The following is an 8,989-nucleotide window of genomic DNA, read 5'->3' on the forward strand; positions in this document are numbered from 1 at the left end:
AGCAGCCTTCAGATCTATGCTTAATTCACCCAATTCCCTAGAATTAATGGAACTGTACTTACTGGAACATATGCTGAAGCTTAAGCACAGTGCAGTGTTTTCAACATGTAGGAATGGCTATAGAACATGCATAAATTCTGGCTGACATATGACAGCTTAAAGCACTGCAGAGGACTGTTAACAAGCCCATTTGGACATCACCTTGAATAAATGATGTTATCCCCAAGTAAGGGAAGGAACAGCTGAGCACCGGGGAGGTACACAAAGGGCCAGAGCAAATTCTCACACTGTCAGGTGCAAAGAAAACTGAGATTTCACCCTAAAACCCAGTTCACAACAAGGCTACAAAATCCTGGCTGAGAATTTCTGAATGCTCACCAGTTGTTTCCAGCTTGAAGGTCATCTTCTGGCCAGCAGCCTCGCAGATGTATTCTCCAGCATCTTTCTTCTCCAGCTGCTCCACAACCAGATGCCATGTTTTGCCCACAGATTCCATTCTGAACTTTCTGGAGGAGGCGAGCAGTCTTCCATCCTTGAACCATTTTACTCCAGTTGGATCCTGTGCTACTTCACAGCTGAGGGAGGCACTTGCTGCCATGGCAGCACTCACCTCTTTCTGCACCTGCTCCTGGTTTATAAACACAGGTTTTGGCTCTGAGGGAAGAAAAGGAAAAGAGAAGGACTGAAATGAGACCATCTTGCAGGTTTTTATGTACAGGTTGGAACGGGTTTAGGTTACCACTTGTGCCCAAACTAATAGCCTTACTAGTGAATATCAGCTCTTCTGTTGAAACAAAGTGTCAAATCTAGGCAAGAAAGAACCTAGGAACTGAAGGAACCAAGAGGGTCCTTGAACACCAGTCCCATGGTTGCAAGTCACTATGCAAACATATTTAACCCAAAAGAAAATCTGTCCTGCAGGCAACCAAAACCTGAGTTTCTTTTGCTTAAGACCCACTGTGAAACATCAAAACACATAAACATGCAATAGTCAAACCACTGGCTGCCTTTTCATGACCCAGAACAGTACTCCTGGCTTCCTGAACAGACTTCTCATGGCCTCTACCATTGCCACAACTGTGACTGTCAAAGGCACAAAGGAAATATGCTCACCAACGCAGTCCTTTGTTCTTTGTGTGTGATTTGCAGATATCTATCTTACTTTGAGCTCTGGGAATAGTCAGCTCTACCAGGTCTCTTACTGTGAGTAGCAGACTCACCTATCCAGATGCAGCCTCCAACATAAAGGCATAGTAAAAAGGCAGTGTACTACTAGGAGAAGTTCCTGCTTCTCCTGCCATGAAAGGCTGCACGTACAACATGCACTCCAGCCTCACTGCACATACTTATCCTAGTCAAATGTTTAGGTGAACAAGAATTACTGTTTGGGATCTCAGGCACAGGAGAGATTTGAATAATATCTTGAATATTGCTTCCATTGTACATATATCAGTAATTATTATTCTACAGACAGACTGAAACAGGTCTTTGTGCCATACTAAATCCAAATACTTGCTACAAACCCAGGCAGTCAAGTATAGGGAAAAAACCTCAGTACAGACTACTGCACCTGGATCACTGTATAATAGAAACTAGATTTTACTTTACTGATCTCTGCTGTATTTCAGACAACACCTGTCTTACCTGTGACATGAATCTTGAAGGTGAGTTTCTGGCCAGCAGCCTCGCAGCTGTACTCCCCTGCATCTTTCTTCTCCACCTGGCTCACCACCAGCCGACGCTGTTTGCCCTCTGACTCAGCCTTGAACTTCTTGCTCCAGGTGATCAGTTTCCCCTCCTTGTACCTCTTCACCTCCGTCTTCTCCTGGGCCACCTCGCAGCTCAGCGTGGCATTTTCTGTTGGTGCAGCCTTCACCTCCTTCTGCACCTTCTGCTTGTTGATAAAGGCATTTTCTTCTTCTGGAATTGAAGGCAAACGGGCAAATTTAAGACATGAATCTTTTCTACACAGCCTTCCTTAAATGCCCAAATTAGTCTTTGGACTGTACCGTTGAGGACAGCTTTCCCACTCACATTTCCTGACAGTGCTATGAACTGAATGCCAACATCTGAACTATATCAATTGCCAGTGAAGAACTTCCTCCCTGCCAGACCAAAACAGCTTAGATAGCCCTAAACTTTTTTTTCATTTCCACCAGTATCATGTTCCAAAATCTTCAAAAATTAAAAAACACCCCTTTCCCCACTGTCCAGCAGCACACCAGCATACGCAGTCATTGAAAAGTCTGTTTCATACAAGGGGACAGGCATTAAATTGTCCAAACAAGCTGACAGCTGTAAGTTGCTTTGCCAGCAAAAGCCAGGTGAGGGTCAAGGTTAAATTCTGTTTGTGATTAAGTCATAGTGAGGAAATGTATTTTTCTCACCTACTTATTTCTGAAAAAAGTTCTAATATCTCCTGAGTTTTCATAGGCAGTAATAAAATGGTTTCCCCTATGGAATCATAGAACGGTTTGGGTATAGAAGGAAGCTTTAAAGATCATCCAGTCCAACCTCTTGCCGTGGTCAGGGACATCATTCACTAAATGAGGCTGCCCAGGTTCCCCATCCAGCCTGGTCTTGGACACTCCAATGATGAGTCACCCACAACCTTCACTGGACAATCTGTTCCAGTGTATCACCATCCTCATCATAAAGAACTTTTCTCATGTCCAAACTGAGTCTACCCTCTTCACTTTTGAAACCATTGCCCCTTCTTATGTTGCTATAGACCCTGGTAAAAAGCCTTGTTCCACTTTCTTATCAGACTCTCCTAATAAATAGAATGCCTGTCTTCCTCCATTTCTGGAAAGAAAAGCACCAGCTTGAAGGCTTTCTATTTTTAAGCATTTCTTTTATACCTGCTATAGAGAAGAAAACAAAAGAAAATACGGGAAAACCTTTTTAGTTCCAGGTTTCTTTAATTTAATAGAAACCACCAGTGCCGCCTTCTAGCATTGTGACCAAATGCTGTCTCTGAGACTATTTAGGAAGAAGCATTTGCAGGGGTGTGCTTGCGCCCTGAAGATATCTTTAATAAGCTTTAATTTCCCCTGAAATTATTGACTTCTCATTTTGCTATCATTGCATCTACTTGAGATCCCCAGGGAAATTCCCGAATTATTTCCAGCCTGTCTTAAGCTGAGGCTACCCAAGTCTTCTCTGTTAATAGCTTCAGAAGGCAAACAGGAATGTACACAAATTAAACAGAATTTAAGCACCGTCTACATCACTGAATGCTGGGGTTGAATGTGTCAAACCACTTAAATTTCCCCTCCTTCTTTGTTGGGGGGTTCAATACAGTCAAAACAATGTCTCTCACCTGTAACATGAATCTTGAAGGTGAGTTTCTGGCCAGCAGCCTCGCAGCTGTACTCCCCTGCATCTTTCTTCTCCACCTGGCTCACCACCAGCCGACGCTGTTTGCCCTCTGACTCCACCCTGAACTTCTTGCTCGAGGTGATCAGTTTCCCCTCCTTGTACCACTTCACCTCCGTCTTCTCCTGGGTCACCTCGCAGCTCAGCGTGGCATTTTCTGTTGGTGCAGCCTTCACCTCCTTCTGCACCTTCTCCTTGTTGATAAAGGCATCCTCTGCTTCTGGAACTGGAAAACATTGGGTAAAATATACATTAGATATGAACAGCTTGTGACTAGAAGACATTAAAAGTTGCTTCTATGTTGTATTGGACCATTTCCTGGAGAAACTCTGCTTCACAGTGTTTATCACACATTATAATGCATCCTCAGCACAGTCCCTATGGTCATCCCATCCCTCTGGGTAGTCTTTACTATCAGCTCAGACTCCTAATTTTCAGATTTCTTCTAATGAAGACAATGACAGATCTTCATCTGTCTGTCTTTTTGATATTGCTCTTTTAGAATATCTTTTTGATATTAGTCTTTTAGTTTCAGAAAATATGGCCAGACCCCAACGAAACAAGAGCTCTAAGACAAAGCAGCTGCTTTATTTTCCTCCTCCCCTTTCCTCATCTACACCCCGCAGAAAGACCATTTGCCAAGTAAGGGATGCAGCGATCAGGTGTATGAGGGGCAAAGCGAATCAAGCTTAATTTCAAAGGCTTGTCTCTTCCACGTGACTTCCCAGAGGTCTGATACAATCGTACAGCCATAGAAAGTGCAGTGCTAAAGGTGTGAGGTTAAGGGATCATCACTGTCACGATAAAAGTCACAGCATGGAAGATTTAGCGATGGCATGCTGACTAGAAGGAAAAAACAACACTTACCTTGGAGCTTGTTCATTTTCCCTCCTATCATTGGATATCTTATCATCATATACGCAGCTCTGAGGTTGGCCAAAGCCTGTTGCCATGAGCTTTGCTAAACGCAACAGTGCTGTGGCTCAGAGGTATTACACCGGCACATAGCATAGGAGAACTCCATAACCCAAGTGTCGAGGGAAGAAGGAAGGGGAACTGTTACAATTAATTACGTTCACTAAATTGGTAATTGTAGGCTTCTTGTCACACACTACTGCCTACAGCAAAACAGCACAGATATTGACAACTGTGATTTCTGCATACAAGCAACCACTCGAGGCTGAGCACACTCTCCTGTCTCTTTGCCATGTCTAGAAAGACCCAGAAGAGCTCAGCGTTCTCTTGCTGTTAGTTTACATCCTCCAAGCACTTCCAAAGGCACGCTGCTCTGTAGAAAAAGCTGAGCTGCCCAGAAAGTTTGTGCAGGAAGAAGGCAGCAGTGTCAGTGCACGTCATCCTGGGGGATCTGAATGCATTTGTGAAGAGAACAGGGAAAGAAGAGGGAAGAGAGCAAAACCAACAGGCACTAGCACTGCTGCCCACAGGGGGCGGGGCTTGAGGCAGGGCCTGTGCCAGAGGGGGGCCTGGCACAGTTAGGGCCAGCTCAGGGCCCAGAGCAGAGGGGGAGCAGGCAGAGGCAGGGCCTTGGGGCCCAGGATGGAGGAGGACCAGGCACAGCTGGGGCCAGCTCAGGGCCCAGAGCAGAGGGGGACCAGGCACAGCTGAGGCCACTGCAGGGCCCAGGTGAGAGGGGAACCCAGCACAGTCGGGGCTGCTTTGGGGCCTGGGCCGGAAGGGGGCCCGGCACAGCCAGGGCCTATCCCCCTTTTTTGCACATATGAAATGCTCCCAGCTGTGCTGCACAGCAGAACATCTTTCAATGGAGATGAAAGCCTGTGAAATGAAAGAATCCTTTCTTATTTCTTTCACATTTGTGTTTGTTGACTGCAGTTCCAACCAGGTGGACTCGCAGTGTCTTGCAAGTGCCACCTGGAAGCAGGTACAGACTGGAGACACAGCACCCTCAATGTCCAGGTGAGTAACAGCAGCCAAGGAGGCCTTTGGGCTCTGCAGGGTCCAAGTGTGGAGCATTACACACAGGAACAGCTGAGTATAAAGACAGTGGCAGAGCTGCAGAGCTTGCCATAGTAGGGAGGCACAGTGGCTCAGCTCATTTCCCACAGTAACGCAGGAAATAAGAGCCATGAGGGAAATGCAGATGCCTTCTGCCCCCATCAGAGGGGAGGAATGAGCTGCACTTCCACAGAGACGTTCATTCCTCTCACAGCCACTCACACCTCAGGTGTGGAGGGACGAGCTGGGGCTGCTGGTGGCAGCTGTGGAACACTGCCATCTGTGGTGCTCCATCCTGCCTTGGAGGTGGGCATGTAGAGCTGAGGACCTTTGACACTGCACAAATGACTGCAAGCAGAGATGTAGCAGAGGGAACATAAAGCATTTAATAACTTATACAAAGCAATGAGTAATAGAAATGACAGTATTTCCAACCAAATATCCCCCATCCTCACAGTCATATCTGATCTCTACAATCCCACCCAAACAATTTCCCAGCCCCCTCCAATTCCTCCTCACTATCCCACCCCTGAATTTCCCTCCCCCAATTCCCACACAGTAATTGCCCACACTAATTACCAGCATGCAGGGCATAGAGAACACCTGTTCCTTGTGTGCAGACACCTGGAAAAAAAAGAAGTGGCAGGGAACTGGAGGTCTGTAGCAGGTTCTGGAGGCTCTGCATAGAGCATAACCCCAGACCACAACCCTATCAGCTGCTGGGGCAGCAGCATCCCTGTCATTGGGGGATGTTGCCAGTGGTGGACAGGGACACAGGGAGAAGCCACACCTTGGTGTAGCTCTGATCTGCTCATGTCCAGTCCAATCCTCTATAGCACTTTCCATCTTCTGTCCTTTGTTCTTAACCGTATCCTTCCTTCTCTTCTGCTCTTTTTCTTTCTTTTAGGTGTCTTACCTGTATCTGCTTTTCCCCTCTTCTGTTCTTTTACTGCTCTGGTCAGCATCCAGTGTCTGCACCGCAACTCTAGGTTTTGGGATGGAGAAACGTACACAGGGCATAGGTTTGTACAAGAAAAGCTCTCTTGCTGTGCCCAACAGATGACAAAAAGGAACCCTCAGGACCACAAAGGCAGCTTGTTTCTCCAAAGGCCACAGCGTAAGCTCGTGTAACTGGGAAGGACTCTGTTATACATCTCCTAGAAGTGCCTTTGAATGAATAATTTTCTGGTCTTGTTTCCAATTGTTGCTCAGAGGAAATGAGGTTTTTATCCTTGTATCTTTGCAGGAAGACAGAGAGGAGGGAACCTGTCTGGTGAAATGCTCAGGTGCTGTTTCCTTCCTTGCACCAACAGCCTGTTTGTGTCCACATGATGCCAGTTGTCCTCCTGACAGTTTCTACCGGTCCTTCTCCGAGTCCTTCTGCTAAGCACTGCTATTTCTGTATCCTCGGGGCCCTGTTAGGACTAAAAATAGGAGCGGATAACAGATGGAAGGATCTGGCCTTCTGCTGGGTGATAGCCGCCTGCATGTCCTGTTCCTGCTTTCTCTTTTCCCCAGGTGGCATTGTGCTTCCCAAGGAGCATATGGACCTTTTAGATGGGAGTGCACAGCAAGGAACACATGGGGTCTCATCTTCCTCCCTGCTCTACATCTGAGTGAGGGACACTGTGACCTGCTCAGGAGGCAAGATGTCATGTCAGGGAGGTGTGTTTGTGTGTTTTCCTTGTTTGGTTTTTTTTTTATATTTCTTTGTATTGCTCATTTGCAAGAGATTGTGAATTCTCCTGGTTCAAACTGCAGTTGGCTTAATCAAATGTGTAAGAAATATATAAGGGCTGCTGAGGCCAGGCTGGAGTTGCGTTTCTTTATGAACTGGGGTGTTGCTGTGGATGCGTTTATCTCCTGTTTTGTCTCTTTTGTGGCTGTTCAAGAATATTAGAACATGTTATGTCAGTGTTTGTTGCCATCCTGCATTTTCTTCTCTGTCTTGCAGGTCAGTTCGTGCTAGAAGTCAGTGGTATCACTGTATGAATGGAGGTCAGTTTAGGAGCAGCTGCTGATGGAAGGAATCAAAACCAGGCTAATAAATGGAAGCATCTCCTGGTAAGGTGTCAGAAGTGGCAGTAATGATGTCTGTCATCGTTAAAACCAGAGGGCAGGCTCATCCGAGTGCTTGCTGACTGATACTTCGGAGTATCTCGTTCTCCAGCTGAACGATAAGAAAGCTAAACATGCTGAGCCGTTACAGCTTGTGCTGAAGTTGTGAATGTGCCCCCAGATGTTTCCTTTAGTGGTAAATCATGTTCTGGCACTGTGGTAGCCCTATCTCTGTCATGATCTGGAGCACCGTGTCTTGTTGCGAGCCTTGTGTGCCTGTTTCCATGAACCTTGCTTTCTTTCTCTCTTCAGAGTAAGGGCAGGGTGCTTCCTTGCTTTTGGTGGATTCATCCAGGAGGCTGTTAGAAGGCCAAATGCAATATTCATTACATGGAGGGACATGATGGGAATGGACTGTCGTTGCCACCAGGCAAAAGTGAGTTTCTTATGTCATGAATGATATAATTTTGATTATTCAGAGCAGTTGCAGTGTGGTAGAGGATGTCACGAAACCATTTATTTGGGAGCGCAGGGAAGAGTCATGAGAACCGAAACCGTAGTATCTGTTTTGGATGTCAAAATGGTGGAGTTTCTTTGGGAGGGCAATAGCTGGGGTTCCGGTTAGCAGGCCCCCTCTGAGAGATAGGGCTTTGCTTGCTGCTTTGCTGTGCCTACCTGCCTGCTCCCTGTGCTTGTTCCTTTTACCTTTCAGTGCTTCTTTTCCCTTGCTTTGATGCTTTCCCTTTCAGGGCTCCTTTTCTCTTTCAGTGCTGCCTTTGCCCTTTTTGTACTCCTTTTCCCTATCAGTGTTGCTTTATGCTGTTCCTTTCCCTTTCGGGTCTCCTTTTCCCTTCCACTGCTGCTTTTCCCTTTCACTGCTGCTTTCCCCTTTTACTGCTGCTTTTCCCTTTCACTGCTGCTTTTCACTTTTAGTCATGCTTTCCCTTTTAGTCTTGCTTTTCCCCTTCACTGCTGCTTTTCCCTTCCACTGCTGCATTTCCCTTCCACTGCTGCTTTACCCTTTCATTACTGCTTTTCCCTTTCACTGCTGCTTTTCCCTTTCACTGCTGCTTTTCCCTTTTAGTCTTGCTTTTCCCTTTTAGTCTTGCTTTTCCCTTTTAGTCTTGCTTTTCCCTTTCACTGCCACTTTTCCCTTTCACTGCCGCTTTTCCCTTTCACTGCCGCTTTTCCCTTTCACTGCTGCTTTTCCCTTTCACTGCTGCTTTTCACTTTTAGTCATGCTTTCCCTTTTAGTCTTGCTTTTCCCCTTCACTGCTGCTTTTCCCTTCCACTGCTGCTTTTCCCTTCCACTGCTGCTTTACCCTTTCATTACTGCTTTTCCCTTTCACTGCTGCTTTTCCCTTTCACTGCTGCTTTTCCCTTTTAGTCTTGCTTTTCCCTTTTAGTCTTGCTTTTCCCTTTTAGTCTTGCTTTTCCCTTTTAGTCTTGCTTTTCCCTTTCACTGCCGCTTTTCCCTTTCACTGCCGCTTTTCCCTTTCACTGCCGCTTTTCCCTTTCACTGCTGCTTTTCCCTTTCACTGCTGCATTTCCCTTTTAGTCTTTATTTTCCCTTTCGCTG

The 8,989-nt window shown here is 46.2% G+C and overlaps 1 long non-coding RNA gene across 1 annotated transcript; it reads left to right on the forward strand.

Moving 5' to 3' along the window:
• The first annotated feature begins 5,351 nt into the window (after positions 1-5,351).
• Positions 5,352-8,000, forward strand: LOC146752949 (uncharacterized). The gene is made up of 3 exons (XR_014940269.1): positions 5,352-7,017; positions 7,307-7,416; positions 7,723-8,000. It is a non-coding gene; the product is annotated as an uncharacterized LOC146752949 (long non-coding RNA).
• Positions 8,001-8,989: the final 989 nt, after the last annotated feature.

Source organism: Coturnix japonica, unplaced genomic scaffold, assembly GCF_054131305.1.
Source record: "Coturnix japonica strain WE unplaced genomic scaffold, WE-NBRP24 Scf040, whole genome shotgun sequence".
Lineage (NCBI taxonomy): Eukaryota > Metazoa > Chordata > Aves > Galliformes > Phasianidae > Coturnix > Coturnix japonica.